Source organism: Spinacia oleracea, chromosome 5 (genome assembly GCF_020520425.1).
Source record: "Spinacia oleracea cultivar Varoflay chromosome 5, BTI_SOV_V1, whole genome shotgun sequence".
NCBI lineage: Eukaryota > Viridiplantae > Streptophyta > Magnoliopsida > Caryophyllales > Amaranthaceae > Spinacia > Spinacia oleracea.
In genome coordinates, this window is record NC_079491.1 from 53,832,706 (window position 1) to 53,849,689 (window position 16,984).

General features: G+C 31.7%; 1 long non-coding RNA gene across 2 annotated transcripts; it reads right to left on the minus strand.

Moving 5' to 3' along the window:
* Nucleotides 1-8,113: 8,113 nt before the first annotated feature.
* LOC130460758 (uncharacterized) lies at nucleotides 8,114-16,052 on the minus strand. 2 transcript variants are annotated; one of them, XR_008920881.1, is made up of 3 exons: nucleotides 15,587-16,013; nucleotides 9,240-9,312; nucleotides 8,114-8,241 (listed from the first exon to the last, which is right to left on the minus strand). It is a non-coding gene; the product is annotated as an uncharacterized lncRNA (long non-coding RNA). The 2 variants fall into 2 exon arrangements; XR_008920880.1 differs by lacking the exon at nucleotides 8,114-8,241 and having other exon boundaries at nucleotides 9,084-9,312; nucleotides 15,587-16,052.
* Between the last annotated feature and the right edge of the window lie 932 nt (nucleotides 16,053-16,984).

Genomic DNA, 16,984 nt, shown 5'->3' on the forward strand with positions numbered 1-16,984 from the left:
CGCATAAAAGCAGTCATAATATGAAGAGGAGGATTAACCATCCAGAATATAGCAAACAATAGATGACTCCCAAAAACCAATTTCAGTTTGTACATTACCTATATCTTTAAAAGTTGTCAATTACTACCTACATCTTTAATATTTGAGGCTAATTACTACCTAGTTAGCATTTAATATATTTTCTAACCAATTGGTCAACTAATAACACCATAATCCCTAATTATATATTTATTATTTAAATTACTAATTAAAATTTAAACCATGTAAGACTTTAAAAAACCACATATTACTTTAAAAATTAATCCATCAAAAATTTTAAAAAGGAAAAAAAAACCATCAAGCCTAGATCTATTCGTGTTCTGCTTCTTCTTCCTCTTCAATGAGAAAAATCAAAATCTCAAATTAAATCAAATTGGTATATTTGTGTTCTATCTTCCTCTTTGATTTCTTCTTTAACCTTTTTAATAAGTATAACTATTTTCAATAGTTATATATCAAGCTTCTAGAAGGTGCTAGCACAGCGAGGAGAGAATCGATTGATAACATCACCAACAACATTAGTGAGCCAAGTGGGCCAAGTCATGGTCGGCAGTGAGTCCACCGCCGTGAGGGTCAATGACGTGTCGACGGAGCTCGATGGTAGAGAAATTAGACAAATTCGGGGAACCTTGTTGCTGCTATTATTAGGGGAAAGTAATTCCCTTCTTAAGGAGGAAAGATAAGAAGCATGCCGCCGATGGAAAAGGTTTTCATTCGGCGGTGGAGGATTCCGGCGGGTTATCGGCTAATAATCATCCATTTAATTACGCCACCGCCGCATCGAAAAGATTTGGGGGGTTGTTTGAAGAACAAGAGGTGTTTGTTGGTGGCGTTGTTCTACTAGTACAGTGATACTCCTCAGTCCTCACTGAGTTATTGTGATTTTTCTTATTGAAGAGGAAGAAGAATCAGAACACGAAGGGAAGAAGGAACTAACCATCCTAACTGATCGGGTTTTTATTCAAGTTTTGGGTGGGTTAATTTGTACTAAGTAATTTGTGGGGTTTTTTTTTTTATAAGTTTTTAATTTTAATTAGTACTTAAAATAATTAATATATTATTAGGGTAACTATAGTGTTATTAGTTGACTAATTGTTTAGAAAATAGATTAAATAATAATTAGGTAGTAATTGACATCAAATGTTAAAGGTGTACGTAGTAATTGACAACTTTTAAAGATGTAGGTAGTAATTCACAAACTCATCAAAGAGCTAGGTAGTAATTGATAAAATTCCAATAAAAAAAGAAGACGTAATTTCAATCACTCAAAATTAAAGAAAAAATTTCACAACTCTTATTCCTTTCATCCCATGTTACTTTTAATATTTATCAAGATTCAAAGTTTTAGTATAAAATTGTTGTTTTTTATCGAATACCCCCCCCCCCCCCCTACGTGTTACGTGTACTTTCCTTTTTTGTGTGTCCCACATTGCTTGTTACTCCTTCCGTACCTAAATGTTTTTCCATTTCCTATTAAGGTGTCCCAAAATTATCTTCTCTTTTATTTTCTTTCCTTTTTAATCTTCTCTTTGTAATTTTAACCTTGTAATTCTATTGGTTTGTGAATAAAAGACCTTGTAATCTCATTGGGATGGATTAATGAGTTGACATTTTTATTCCTCCAATTCTATTTGCTCAAATTCTTACAAGTATTTTGTTTTATTGTGAAAATCGAATAAAAAAGCAACAATTGTACATAAAAGTACAACAATAATGGTTAGTCTTATAATGTTCCATTTTCCTTAATAATCGTATAAAATGGCAAACGGGAAAAATATTTAGATGCGGAGGGAGTAGTTGTTACGCTTCTAAATTAGTAATGACCTCGATCGCAATTATTATTTTGTCTTTTTCTTCCCACTAAAAAAATTTTGGTCCTCACACTCTCTCTCATTCAATTTAAAAAATATCTCAATAACCTATCAAATCTACTTTTTAAAATAAAATAACAATTGATAAACAAACAACCATTAATCACCAAAACATTTGCACAATGGTAAGTGTAACGAGTAATGTGGAAAGCATAAAGTATTTTTTTATTGAAAAAATAGATGGGAAAGGAAAAAGTGGTATAGAAGTGATAGAAGATATTGGAGTATTTTTTTTGATTGAATGTGAGAGTGTGACCCTAACTTTTTGGTAGTGAAAAAAGAAACACAATAAAATAATTGTGGGGTCTTTTTCAAAATAGAAGGGTAAAAATTATAAATTAATATGCATAGGACAGATGAAAATGAAAAATGTAAAACGTAATCTGAAACGAGGGAGTATTTAAGTTTGGTGTACAAAAAATATTGTAACGAATGTAAAATTAAATCAAAATACAAACGTCGCCTTTATACACTATAAAAGTTGTATACTTTTTAGTGATAAAAGTTTTATCTTTAAAAAAAAATATCCCTCAAAAAATACTACCCCATAAATAAACCTCGTAACCCTTTAAAAATATTATGTATAAAAATACGTCATAATATTAAAAGTTAATCGATCAAAGCGGGTTCAAATTTACCAAAAATTAGATAAAAATAATTACTCGAGAATAAATCTAATCTATATATATATATATATATATATATATATATATATATATATATATATATATATATATATATATATATATATATATATATATATATATATATATATATATATATATATATATATATATATATATATATATAAAGGAGGCATATTTGTTGAAGTATTAGAGCGCCACCTAGGATTACTAATGGTTTCGGCCAATGAAAAATAAGATATCTAATTTATTTTTGAATTAAAAAAATCGATTGCCACGTAGATAATTAATTAAGTGCCACGTGGATATTCTAATTAATTAATTACTAATATATACAACTCCATCCAAAATCAAACACTCTAAAAATTAAAAAATAAATCTAAAATAAAATTCAACCAAAATCAAACACTAATCTAAAATAAAAATAAATAAAAATTCAATTTAAAATCAAACATTGATCCAATATTAGAGCGCCACGTAGGAAATCTAATGGTTTCGGCCAATGAAAAATAAGATTTCAAAATTAGTTTTGGATTAAAAAAGTCGAGTGCCACATAGATAAATAATCAAGTGTCACGTAGACATTTTTATTAATTAATTATTAATATTACGCATATACAATTTCATCCAAAAACAAACACTCTCATAATAGAAAAAAAAATCTAAATAAAATTCAATTCAAAATAATAAACTAATATACAAAAGGTCTTGCACGCACAAGGTGTACAATAAATTTATTGTGCACCAACATAACTTTTTCCAGTTTTCTGTAACTTTATTCAGTTTTTTCTAACTTTTATATTATTTTAAAAAAAAGTTAATATATAAACATTTTAAATTGTTAAATGATTAATTTTTTATACATTATTAGTGATTATGAAAAATTATTTTTTATTAAGATGAAAAAATTTATTACTAAAAAGTAGATAACTTTTACATATATAAAGGTAACTTTTAAGATTTTACATTAACTTTAACTTTGGTGTACAATATTTATCGTACACCCCATGTAAATAAGAATTTGTGACTAATATAATCTAATATATAAAATTGGTATATAGGAGTTCTATTTAAACATAACAATTTAGTAGAATCCGTGCATCGCACGGGCTAAAATCTAGTTTATTATGTACTAGATTTTAGCCCGTGCGATGCACGGATTTTATTTAATTGTTAAGTTAAAATAAAATTCCTAGATATACTAATTGCTATATTTTATACGTAGTATATTACATTAGATTAGTTTTTTGATTTTGGATTAAATATCATTTTAGATTTTTTTATAATTATTAGAGTATTTGATTTTGGATGAAATTGTATACGCGTAATATTAGTAATTAATTTAATTAAAAAATAATTTTAAAATCTTATTTTTCATTGGCCGAAACCATTAGATTTCCTACATGGCGCTCTAATATTGGATTAGTGTTTGATTTCGGTGTGAATTTTATTATAGATTAGTGTTTGGTTTTGGATGAATTTTATTTTAGATTTATTTTTTAATTTGTAGAGTGTTTGATTTTGGATGGAGTTGTATATATTAGTAATTAATTAATTATATTATCTATGTGGCACCTAATTAATTATCTATGTGGCAGTTGATTTTTTTAATTCAAAAATAAATTAGAAATCTTATTTTTCATTGGCCGAAACCAATAGTAATCCTAGGTGACGCTCTAATATTTCAGCAAATATGCCTCATTTATATATATATATATATATATATATATATATATATATATATATATATATATATATATATATATATATATATATATATTAGATTAAGTGCCCGTAAGACAATTTAATTTTTTCTTTAACTTGGCTATACGTGTTCAATAAAAGTTGGGGGAAAAGACGAACTTCTTTCTCTAATAAAATTCGAATAAATATAATTCCTTTACGCAATGAGGACTGGGGAGGCACAAGTAGAACAAAAGATAAGAATAGAAGGAAATTAAAGTTGACTTGTTAATCTATACCTAGTCTATACCTAGTATTTAAAAAGGAAAACCACATTTGATTAGATGACACGTGTCAACACATTTGATTAGATGACACGTGTCATTCATTCTTTCCTCCATCAATTTGGGTTTTTATTTTATTTTTCTTTGTTGTTTGATATATTATACAACTCCAATCGCCTCTTTCACTCCATCTTCCTCATACAACATCAATTCACCAATCTATTCATCTTCCCGATTTCCACTCCATCTTCTCAATTTCCACTCAATATTAATAAACTATTTAAGTTATGTATTTTTTCAACTTTTAAAATTTACCTCTATTTAAATCATATACGCTATCTGAAATCACAAACTCAATAAAATTAGAACTTAAAAAGACAGACTAAATAACCACTATACGACTACCCGTTCTTTAAACGGGCTCAAAAGCTAGTTTCTTAAACAACTCTTAATAGTCCGTAAGTCCGTAGTTCATACAAAGCTAACTTCAGTTGGCATCCAATTAAAAATCGCAAAGAAGATATGAATGAGTCTTAGTCTAGGACTCTCTCCATCCCATATTAATTTTTATACTTTTTATTTATATCCGTTAGATAGGTTTTTACTTTTTACATTTTTATTTTTCAAAAGACCCTATAATTATTTGGAGATATTACTTTAAATAATCCAACCTTACGACGACTTTTCGTTAATAATCCAACCTTTGGATTATTATTTAATAATCCAATCTTTATGCCCCATTAACTTTTATTGCACCCAACAGGTCACCAACCTGATACAACAGGTAACCTAATAACCTATACACGTGTCATGCACCTATTCGTTAAATATTTTTTTTAAAATTAATTTCATTTTTTTTCTCTTTTTTTTTTTGAGGGGATTTTCTTTTTTCTTTTCATTCTTTCCTTCTGGTTTTATTTGTTTAATTTACGATTGTCTTAATTTTATTTATTTTATTTCAATTCCTCCTTCCTTCTTCATTATCTTCTTGTAATTTTGAACATCATCTTGTTCATCCTCACCAGCCCTTTTCTATCTCCCCTTTCCCTATCTCCTTCTTCATCGTCAATTGATCAAATCAATTGCTTCCATATTTCTTCTCTCCATTAATGAAGGTAAGAAGAAATCAACAGTTGGAGATGGAAAATAACAAGATCTTCAACAACAAGATTTCTCGATCTCCTTCTTTTTCTCCTTTGTTATTGTAATTGCCTAATTTTGATGTTTAATTTCGAAATTTGTGGTTGATTTCAGCGAATTGTTTTTGTTTTATATATTTTGTTTTTGCAGTGCACCAATGGTTCCAATGACGATGTTTCAAGGATTAGGATTTTCCTGGGCATGTGTGTTTCCTTGATTTTCTTTAATTTGTGCTAATTTGAAAAGGTGGTAAAATTTAAGTGGGATTTTGTAGTCTCAAATGCAGTAGTAATCATTCGTACCCACTTCAAGCACCTCAATAAATTTGTTGTTTTTTAGGAGTATAATTTTGCAAAGAAAAGGTGTTAACTATCGTTAATTGATTCTTACTGTAAGAGAAAATGTTGGTTGAAGTTTCATAAACTTGTAGAAAAGGGGAGAACTTATGGAGGAAGAAGAAAGCTTCGAATAAGCTAGATTGGTTATTTGAAGGAAGAGAGAGAAATAAAGGAGAGGTTATAAATTGAATATTAAAAAATAATAATAAAAGATAAATAAAAAAATTGACCTTCTTGACCGGTAGCCGGTCAAATGGGTGCAATAAAAATTAATGGGGTATAAAGGTTGGATTATTAGATAATAATTCAAATGTTGGATTATTAACAGGAAATCGTCGAAAGATTGGATTATTTAAAGTAAATTTTCCTAATTATTTTAACACAAATTCTTATTTATAAGTGGTGTATAATAAATATTTTACACCGGAGTAAAAATTGACTCAAAATGCTTAAAAGTTACTTTTATATATGTAATTTATGATAAAAAAATTTCATTTTATTAAAAAAAATTTCTTCAAAGTTAGTAATAATGTATAAAATTAATCCTTTAACCCTTTTAAATGTTTATCTATCAAAGCAAAATTGTCTAAAAGTACCTTCTTTTTGCTTCACTTTGTGATCTAATACTTTATTTGTTCAATTTTTTTTTCACCTTAGATAAAAAAAAGTTGTACTCCGTATTAAAAATGGCATCTTAGAGCAACTATCCAGCCAATTTGTCAACTTTCCGGCCATTGACTCCGTTTGTTAGCACAATTTGAGTGGGAAAAATATGCGTGTAAACACTTGCTCAACAATCAACCAAGTTCAAAGTTTTGCCTTGAATTTCCAACGCCCTTTCCTCTTCTCATTTACTACTCAGCTCTCACTACTTCACTCAACCACCATTTTCAGTGAAAAAAAAAGAAGTAAAACCTCAACCACACCACACACAACGTTTCCACCATTTTGTATGGTTTCACTTGTTATGTTACTTGTGTTGTTCCCCTTTTCTGTCTTCCCCTTTTGTTTTGCCCAGTTTTGACTCGGGTTTCGTTGTCAAAGTTCCCGACTTTTCATAATCCAGGGTTATTTTTGTCCAAGTTCACGAAATGTGCGCAAGACCTTTTGTTATTTTAATACCTCTCTCTTCCCACTACAAAAAGTTTGGGGTCCTACATCCTTTAACGATCAATTAAAAAAAATACATCTATCCACTTTTCTACTCCCTCCGTCCCAAAATTATATTCCCGTTTAACCAAACACACGGTTTTTAAGAAAAATGGAATATAGTATATGGAAAAGTGGAATAAAGAACAAATAATGATTGAGTTGCATAGAAAAGTGGAATAAAGTACATGTGAAAGAGAATAAAGTACATGTGAAAATGGAATATAGTACATTGATGGGGTTTTCAATGCATTTTTAATTAATATAGTACATGAGAAAGTGGGGACCTTAATAGCCAAAATTAGAAACAGTACTATAATTTTGAGACGCCCTATTTAGAAAACAGGACAATAATTTTGGGACGGAGCGAGGATAAAATAATACTCCCCCCCGTCTTGGAATACTCTCACCGCTTTGACTTTTTGTAATAAACTTTGTGTCATGATAAATGTAAAGACTAATTTGGCGCAATTTAGAAGGTGGACCATGGTACACAGTGAGCATGATGCACCTTAAGAACACCAGCATATAATCAAAAGAACATCAGGTTACGTGAAAAGAACATGAATATATTTTTTATTTATATTTTTAATAAATAGTGAAAATAATATAATATTCTTTATAAAAAAAAGTGAACTATTATAACGCATGTTCTTTTGTCGTAATGTCATGTTCTTTTGCTTATACACATATGTTCTTTTGGTGCACCATGCTTATTGTGCACCATGGTCCATAGTCCACCGGATTGTTTTGTAATTTGTATTACTCCTGTGACTCGTTCACAACCAAAAATAAAAAGTACCGCCTCCGTTTAGAAATATTTGCAACATTTGGACTTTTATACTATTCACATATTTTACTTTGACTATTGTTGATGGTCTATATATTAAATAAAATATAGTCATGTAAAATCTCGTTAGATTCGTCGCAATACGTATTTTCAAAATATTAACTTTTATAATTTTATTTGACAAGCATTCAAAATATTAATGATCAGATTTGTGCATCGACATTCATAAAAATTACACGGCTTGCGAGTATTTCCAGAAGTACGAAGTAGCAAACGGAGATTAAGCCACAAAATTAGATTTACCTAAAAAAAAGAAGCACAAATTAAATTACAGTAAAGTAACTAGAAATAACAATTAAAAAACCCCACCACTCAATCACTTCATGGGCCGAAGAGATTCCTTTATGGAAGTTATTGAAAGATGGGACAGAAAGCTGAGAAACAGAAGAGTTACACAGTTTAAATAGTTGTTGTCAGAATGCCACAGTTTGATGCGACATCATCACTGGATTTACTGTTGCTTGATTTGGTATATACACGATCAGCTATGATTTCAACATAGAAATTTTTATTTTAAAGATATAAAATGATCACCATTATAAATAAACTAGTATTGAAGCCCGTGTGATATACGGGTTTGTAATGAAAAGTACATATTTGTTAACTGAAGTTCCATCATCTTGGGTAGATTCAAAAAAATGGCGAAATCGACAATCCGTATCTTCGCGAAATCATGAATTGGCCATTAAGATTACACCAATTTTTTTAATCAAACTACAAATGCAAATTAAATGAATAATTTACTCTCACACTTTATTTTGAAGCCCGTTACAATAATTATCTACTCAGAAATTAATAAGTCGTTCAAATTTGTAAACTAATCCCTATAACTTTTTTCGATGGAGATAATCCATCCTATAATTTTGGATAGATAAATCTATCCTAACTACCATAATTACCTTTTTATTAAGATCTACCAACATATTAACAAAATCAAAAAATCTATCTAACTACCAGCATGCTAATTTCACGGCAAATCTTTTTTTAATTAATAAAAATATGAATATCCCTTATTTATTTAAGCTATATATTTTTTTTTTTGAAAAATTGTTATGTTGATGGTTAGATATGGGTATAAAGTCATATAATTTGTAACTGGAAAAAAATATATAGGTTTAATGCAAATAGAACTCTATTACACTTAATCATAATTATCATAACTATTACAAATTCCTTTCGTGCTTGCACCCAAAAAGATTTTTTTATGTAAAAATTATTAAGGTAATTGAAATTACAATTACCATTTATTATAATAACTACTACTCCGTATAATTTGTTGAATCGATCACCCTCCTTGTACCATCGACTTTTGCGCTGAAACATAGCAAAGAATTTATGTACGTGAGTTACTTAAAGCAAGATGAAATCAAGCACAACAAAAACTAAAATATAAATATATCAATATCCAGTAGGCATACAAAATAGTATTAAATGAACACACATAAACGAATAGCAAGTTCTTAAGCCGATGGAGCATAAACAATTATGCTGTGTACAAAAAAAAAATTACGTAGATTTTTTTGTGTTATACGTGAGTTTTGGTGGATCCCGGAAAGAAGTTTATATGTATATATATACAAAAAGGGAGAAGATACGTAGGATAGATTTTAGTTGGAATCTATCTTTATCATATTAAGTGGTCAATCATGGAAAGACTCTAATATTATTTATTTAATTAATTAATTATTTAATTATATGTGATGACGTGGAAATCCTACGTGGACGCTCTAAATCCTTTTGAAAAAACTCCCCTTTATATATATATATATATATATATATATATATATATATATATATATATATATATATATATATATATATATATATATATATTAGATTAATTCTAGCAAATTTTAATTTATTTTATTTTAAATTTTAAATAAAATAATACTCCCCCCGTATTTATTTAAGGGATACACTTGTTTTTTCCGGCCGTATTTATTTAAGAGATACACTTGCCATTTTTACTCCTTCCGTCTCGGAATACTTGACCTGTTTTCCTTATCGGGCCGTCCCTTAATACTTGACCTGTTTCTAAAAATGAAAATATTCTAACAATATTATATTATTTCTCGCTCCACACCTATTAACCCACCTACCCCCTACTCCATACAAAAAATAATTAAAAATTCAACCCCTACTCTCCCCCAACCCCACCTCTTAACCCACCTCCCACTAACTACATTAAAATAATACCCTACTATCAACTACTACCTATTAAATTAAATAAGTCAATTCAAGTCTCTTAAACTTTGTGCCGGTCAAATCGGGTCGAGTATTCCGGGACGGATGGAGTAATAACTTATTAACCCCCACCATCTAATTAAATAATCTATCTAATATATTCTATGTCCCACCACCTTATTAAACAAATAATTTTATAACTACAACTCACCCCCCACCCCCTAAAATGACATGGTCCCCACTTGTTTTACTTATTAAAATATCTACACAACCCCACGTGTTTTATTACTTTATTTCATTCCATTTTTTTTCTTAATACCCGTGTCCGACCAAGTGTATCTCTTAAATAAATACGGAGGGAGTATTTCATAATTCCTTCGTTCTTATTTACATGATACAATTGGATTTTTGACGCTATTCACACAATCTCTTTTGGATTCATTTTGTGATTTATACATAAGAAAAAAAATCATAGTTGTGTTAGGTCTTATTAGATTCATTTCAATAAATATTTTTTAAGTATCAACTTTTTATAATTTTTTTCTTATCCATATTAGAAGATATTAACGTTTGAAATCGTACGTTGGCAAACGTGCCTAAATAATTGTGTCATTTTTTTGGCAAATAATAGTGAATTATATTACCAAGAGTAAAGATACACCCTAACTCCAAAAACAACAAACATAGCTCCCACACAAATGGGAACACCACAAATAAACTACCTGGCTACAACAACAAGAGACTACTGATTTCTACAAGCTATGCTAAACCAGATTCTGGTAACAACACTCTCAACAGAATCAAAATGATTCCTAAACAAACTAGCATTTCTTTGAATCCAAACAGCATAGACAATCTCAATGAAGGCCATACTGCACTGCCTATCCCTCTCCTTTGTGCTTCTACTTTTGACAGCAGCCCATTGTACCTCACCATCCCAGGTTTGAACACTTCTCAGAACACCATAGTGATGCAACACCCTACTCCAAATGTCTTTTGAGTACTGATACTCAAAAAATAAATGAGAAAGCTTCTCATCATGAACCCGACAGAACTCACAAGCCCCATCAATAGTCATATTCCAACTGATCAATCTGTCTTTTTTGGGGAGTCTATTTTGCAAAGCAAGCTAGGCAATTAAAGTCCCTTTAGGACTAGATTTGCTATTACAAATTACTCTCTTCACTGCACCTGGTTATTAACAAGGTGAAGGAACTTATACATCTTGCTAATCCTGAATATCCCAACACTAATAAACTGATCATACCCACCTGCTTGTAAGAAAAGCTCCCCGTGATGCCAAATTTTCCTTAAGGACTAGGTGAGTCCAGAAAGCACAACCATGGACCAAAAGTCATGATGCATGCTTGACATAATAGGTGTGAATCCATTTTACCCACAACCTATCTTGTTTCATGGAAAGAGCCCAACACTGTTTTAAAACTGCAGATTTATTCCAAATTGTCAAGTCCTTCAAATTCCAGCCTCCACAACTCTTAGGTAAGCACATATGATTCCAAGAAACTGGTACCTTCTTAGAGACCAACTCTGATCTTGTCTAGAGGAAGCATCTGCAAATTCTCTGAACCTCCTTCATAACTTTCTTTGGCATTACAAAGATCTGGCACCAGTAAAGTTGGATACCAAACAACACTGACTTAATCATCTGTAGTCTTCCTGCATAAGACAAGATTTTTGAAGACCAACTCTTTATTCTAGCAACTGTTCTTTCAATAAGGGGCTTGCAATCTGAATAACTCAACTTCCTAGTAGTAAGGGGTACACCCAAGTATGTAAAAGGGAAAGAACCTTTATGGATACCAATACCATTCACAATTTTGCTTGAAATATCATCAGAAACACGAACTGTGTATACTTCACTTTTGTGAAGGTTTGCACTGAGACTAGAAGCAGCTGGAAATTTAGTAAAAGATCCAAAGAGAGTAGTAACAGAAGGCACATCAGCTCTGGAAAACATAAGCAGGTCATCAAGAAACATCATATGGGTGATCTCTCCAGTTTCTTGCACCTTGGATGATAGCTAAAACTCCCATCAAAAGCAACAGAGGCAAGGCATCTTGAAAAATATAGGTAAAGAGGTACGGAGACATAGGGTCCCCTTGTCTCAAACCTTTTTGTGCAGGAATAGGGGGAGTGGGAAACCCATTTACCAGGATAGAGTAAGAAACAGTGCCTAGGCACTGCATAACCCATTTCACAAACAAATTAGGGAATCCTAATTCCTGCAGCATAGCCTTCTAAAGAGGCCATTCAAGTGAGTCATATGCCTTCTTAAGGTCTACCTTGATCATACTCCTAGGACAAATATACTTCCTAGAATAGCACCTAACCAGTTTAGAAGCTAAGAGAATATTATCAGCAATATTCCTACCAAGAATAAACCCAGCTTGAGAATTGTTCACCACTTCACCAATAACTGACTGCATTCTTTGAGTTAAGATTTTGGATATCAGCTTATAAACAATAGAGCAACAACGAATAGGTCTAAAATCCCTAATACTAGAAGCATTTTGGATTTTAGGAATCAAAGTAACTTAGTGTTGTTGATCTATTTTAAGTGCTTTTGTAACAAAGAACTCCTGGACAACCTTATAAATGTCACCTTTCACTATATTCCAAGCTTTCCTGAAAAAGTAGTTATTAAACCCATCCAGTCCTTGAGCCTTGTTCACATCGATGCCTTTCAAGACCAAATATATTTCAGAGGTTATAACTGGGATCACCAAAGATTGAGAAGAGCGGTAGAAAGTTTCTTTCCCCTTCTCACAACTGAAATATCTATACCAGTTAAATCAGCAGCAGAAGAACTAATAAGATCATGATATAAAGTTCCTACCTCCTTCTTTATCTCATCAGAGGTAGTTAACTTATGTCCACTACTGTCATACAAAGTATTAATACTATTTCTTGAATGTCTCTCTTTTATGGAACTGAAGAAGAATTTTGAGTTAGAATCCCCAGTTTGCAACCACTGAATTCTAGATTTTTTCTTTAAAGAACCCTCCCGAATTCCAAGGAAGTTTTTGAACTTAGTGGTGTGATCTCTTTCAGCCACTTGCAGTACAACATTAGAGGGGTAGTAGCTAATTGTGACTTAACATCATCAAGACCCCTTATAATACTGTCAATCCTTTCTTGTAGGCTTGTAAATTCCTTGTGATGAAGAGATTTTAACCCCTGCTTAACAACCTTTAACTTCTGCCAAACCTGAAATATAACAGTACCTAGAACTACAGTGTTCCAACCCTCTTGAAATACCTGATGAAAACCAGAATGATCATCCATATAATTACAGAATTTTAAAGGTCTACTGCCCTTCTGACCCACAACATTGCAGTCCAACAAAAGAGGAGAGTGGTCTGACAGACTAGGACTAAGATAGTCCACACACACATCAGTATACCTATTATGCCAGCTACAACAACCAAAATCTCTATCCATTCTAGAACTTATTCTCAACTAACCTTGCCCTTCATTACTTCATGCGAAGAAGTGACCACAACCTATGAGCTCAGTAAGCCCCGCTGAATCAATACAAGCTTCAAAATCTCTAGTTTCAGCCTCATGAACCCGATTTCCATTAATTCTAACCCCTGGATATAACACTTAGTTAAAGTCACCCATAAAAATCCATGGATTAACTACTCCTGCACTAACATTCACCATCTCAGCCCATAGAGGTCTTCTATGCTCCACAGTATGGAGCCCATACACTATAGTGAAGTTCACGGTAAAAAGGCTAGTTTTAGCAGCAAGTTCTCCATGAATGAGTTGTTCAGACTTCATACTCACATTAAAGGTAACCACACTATGTCTCCACCCTAGCCAGATCCTTCCCTTATGAGAGAAAGAGTAGTTCATCTCCCATTCCCAGGCAGAACCTAATTTATTCTGAATCTTCTTAGCATTATGCTCTTTCACTCTAGTTTCCACAAAATAAATGATATTGATATTATTTGAATTTAAAAATCTCCTAACCTCCACTATTTTATTGGGATCATTCAGACCCCTCAAATTCCATGAGCTATCTAATCATGGTGGATAAACATTCACCCCTCCCTCCACCCCATCTTCATCCAAAGAGAAGCCAGAAACAACTTTAGTGACATCAACATCAACAACCTTGTGAACTTGAGCTAGGCCAATAGAGTGCTCATAAGTCTTTAGTTATCTTCTTCTCCTAGACACAACTCTCCACCCATCATCCTTCACACTGACCCCCTGATCATTATGAGCTACAGGAGTGGCTTCGTTGCCCACCACTGTATCAGTAACCTCAGGTGTGTTGACAGCAACAGGAGCGGGAGCACAAACAACTTTCTTTGGCTTCCACACCTTAAGAACTTTCTTTTGAACAGGTTGCATATGAGTTGCTGGCTGAAAATGAGTAGTATTACTCGTTCTTAGAGTACAATCATGCCTAAGTACATTACATTCTTTACAAAAAGGGGGAGCCAATCATATTCCACCTTTTGAGTGAATGACCTCCCTACAAAATCCTGAATGCTCATTGACCTAGGAATATCCTTAGTGACATCTACCTCAATCAACATTTGAGAAAAAGATATCCTTAATTGTTTAGAGGTACACTCATCAGCAAACAAAGTTAACCTAGTAAGGCTACCAATCCTACTAAGAGAATTGGAAAATTTGCAAATTACTACCTAGGTCTTTGGTGACTTTGCACATTACTACCTAGATTGTTAAAAGTTTCTATTTAATACCTAGATCTTTAGTTATGGTTGTCAATTACTACCTTAGTCAAAATTCTGTCCAATTAATGACTAATCATATCCTAATCAACTGTTAATTATATTGTAATTATTTTAATTAATTAATAAATCTAAAATAAAAATTCAAAACTAATTCGGTTGATTAAAAAAAACCAAAATACCAAAAAAAAAAAAAAAAATCCAAAACAAAAAAAAATCAAAAGAAAAAATCAAAACGTAATTAATTAAACAAGAATCACAAATTTACATGTCCATCCCATGGCTACTGCATAAATGCAAAAAACATTTGACAAGTTAAAATCTACTCCATTAGTATTAAGACTTGTGTAATCATACTGATAATGACATTTAGCATGAATTAATTAATATAGTTCCAACCCCTTTAATCCAAACTGTCCAACAACAAGCCACGATAATCCTTCCATGAAATAATTCTTCAAATGGAGAATAATTGAGTAAGTTCTACACACAAAGTGTTTAATTATATCCTTAATCGGCCAAAAAACATAAAAAACCCAAAATTTCCAACAATCCCCCAATTTAATTGAAATAAGAACCCTAGTTTTCGAAATTAAACACTACCAGAAAATTGGCCTTACCTTAACGAAATTTCTATACACTAAATAAATATGGTTTGCAAGAAAACGAACCTTGGTAGAAAGAGCAAGAATATAATTTCGCTCGTTAGAGAAGAAGAAGTAGCAAGAATCGTAATGCAAGACCGCGAAAATTAAATAGAAGAGGGGAGAGATGAGCAGAAAAACCTGCGAAGAGAGGTGCGAGAAAGACGAGCAACCGAAAATCAACATGTAAATTAGCAAATTTCGTGTTTTTGGGATGAAGAACAATAGAAAAACGATAACAATGGCAGTAGAAACAATGGCAGGGAGAGCAACAATATTGCTGAGTTTTAATTAATTACGTTTTCATTTTTTTTAATTGATTTTTCTTCATTTTTTTTGGTATTTCGTATTTCTAACCGAATTAGTTTTGATTTTTTTTTTTTGTTTCTCTTTTAAGATTTATTAATTAATTAGAATAATTACAATATGATTAACGGTTGATTAGGATATGATTAGTGAGTAATTGGACGGAATTTTGACTAAGGTAGTAATTAACAACAATAACTAAAGATCTAGGTAGTAATTAACAACTTTTAACAATCTAGGTAGTAATGTGCAAAGTCACCAAAGACCTAGGTAGTAATTTGTAAATTTTCCAAGAGAATTAGTACCCCTACAACTCAAAGGAGCTGTCAAAAAAAAAAAACTCTAAGGAAAAGTAGGTAACCTCACCCACACTCGTGAGGGAGTCGAAAAACAGGACGAGCATTAAGAAAATGGAAGAAAATGGCCCGAATGACTTTCCCCTCTGGATGTGGCAATCATATTAAGTAAATAGGAACTAACTATGGGCGTTAGCCTCTTTTTGCTAGTCTTTAGGAGTCGCTATTCAGTTTTACAACTACATTGAAGAAAACTAACAAAACCAGATTATCGTGATATGCCAGGAGTTAAAACATATTTGACTCACAACGGCCATAGGTTCCCTTGTGATCTCTGTTGTGGAGATCGCCCAACGTACATCCAGCGGAGTAGTGATTGAGAGTTTGGGGGACGTTTACTAATACGGGGAGTGCCCAATATTAGCCCACGCGGCGGTCCTTAGTTGTTCAACGTGACAACGAAAGGGACATGCGTTATGCTACATCACTAATCTGAGTTGATTTTAAGGTACAAGTAATAACAATGTCAAAATAGTGATTTAGATTAATTCAAGGTACTTAGCAATAACCAGGTTTGTTCAGAAATTATCTTATTTAGGCGTGATTAATAAAGTAGATTATGTGAACAAATTTATATGGTGATGAAGACGATAATGTTAGGTTATGATACATATAAATCATATATATAGCATGCGGAAAAACCATAAAGCTAGGAATCCAAATTAATTGCCACATAACAATTAGCATAATTTAGGATACATACACTTTGTAGCGTGCCCTCCCTAGCTGCGCCCGAACCGAACAAGAACAAGTTTAGGACTCC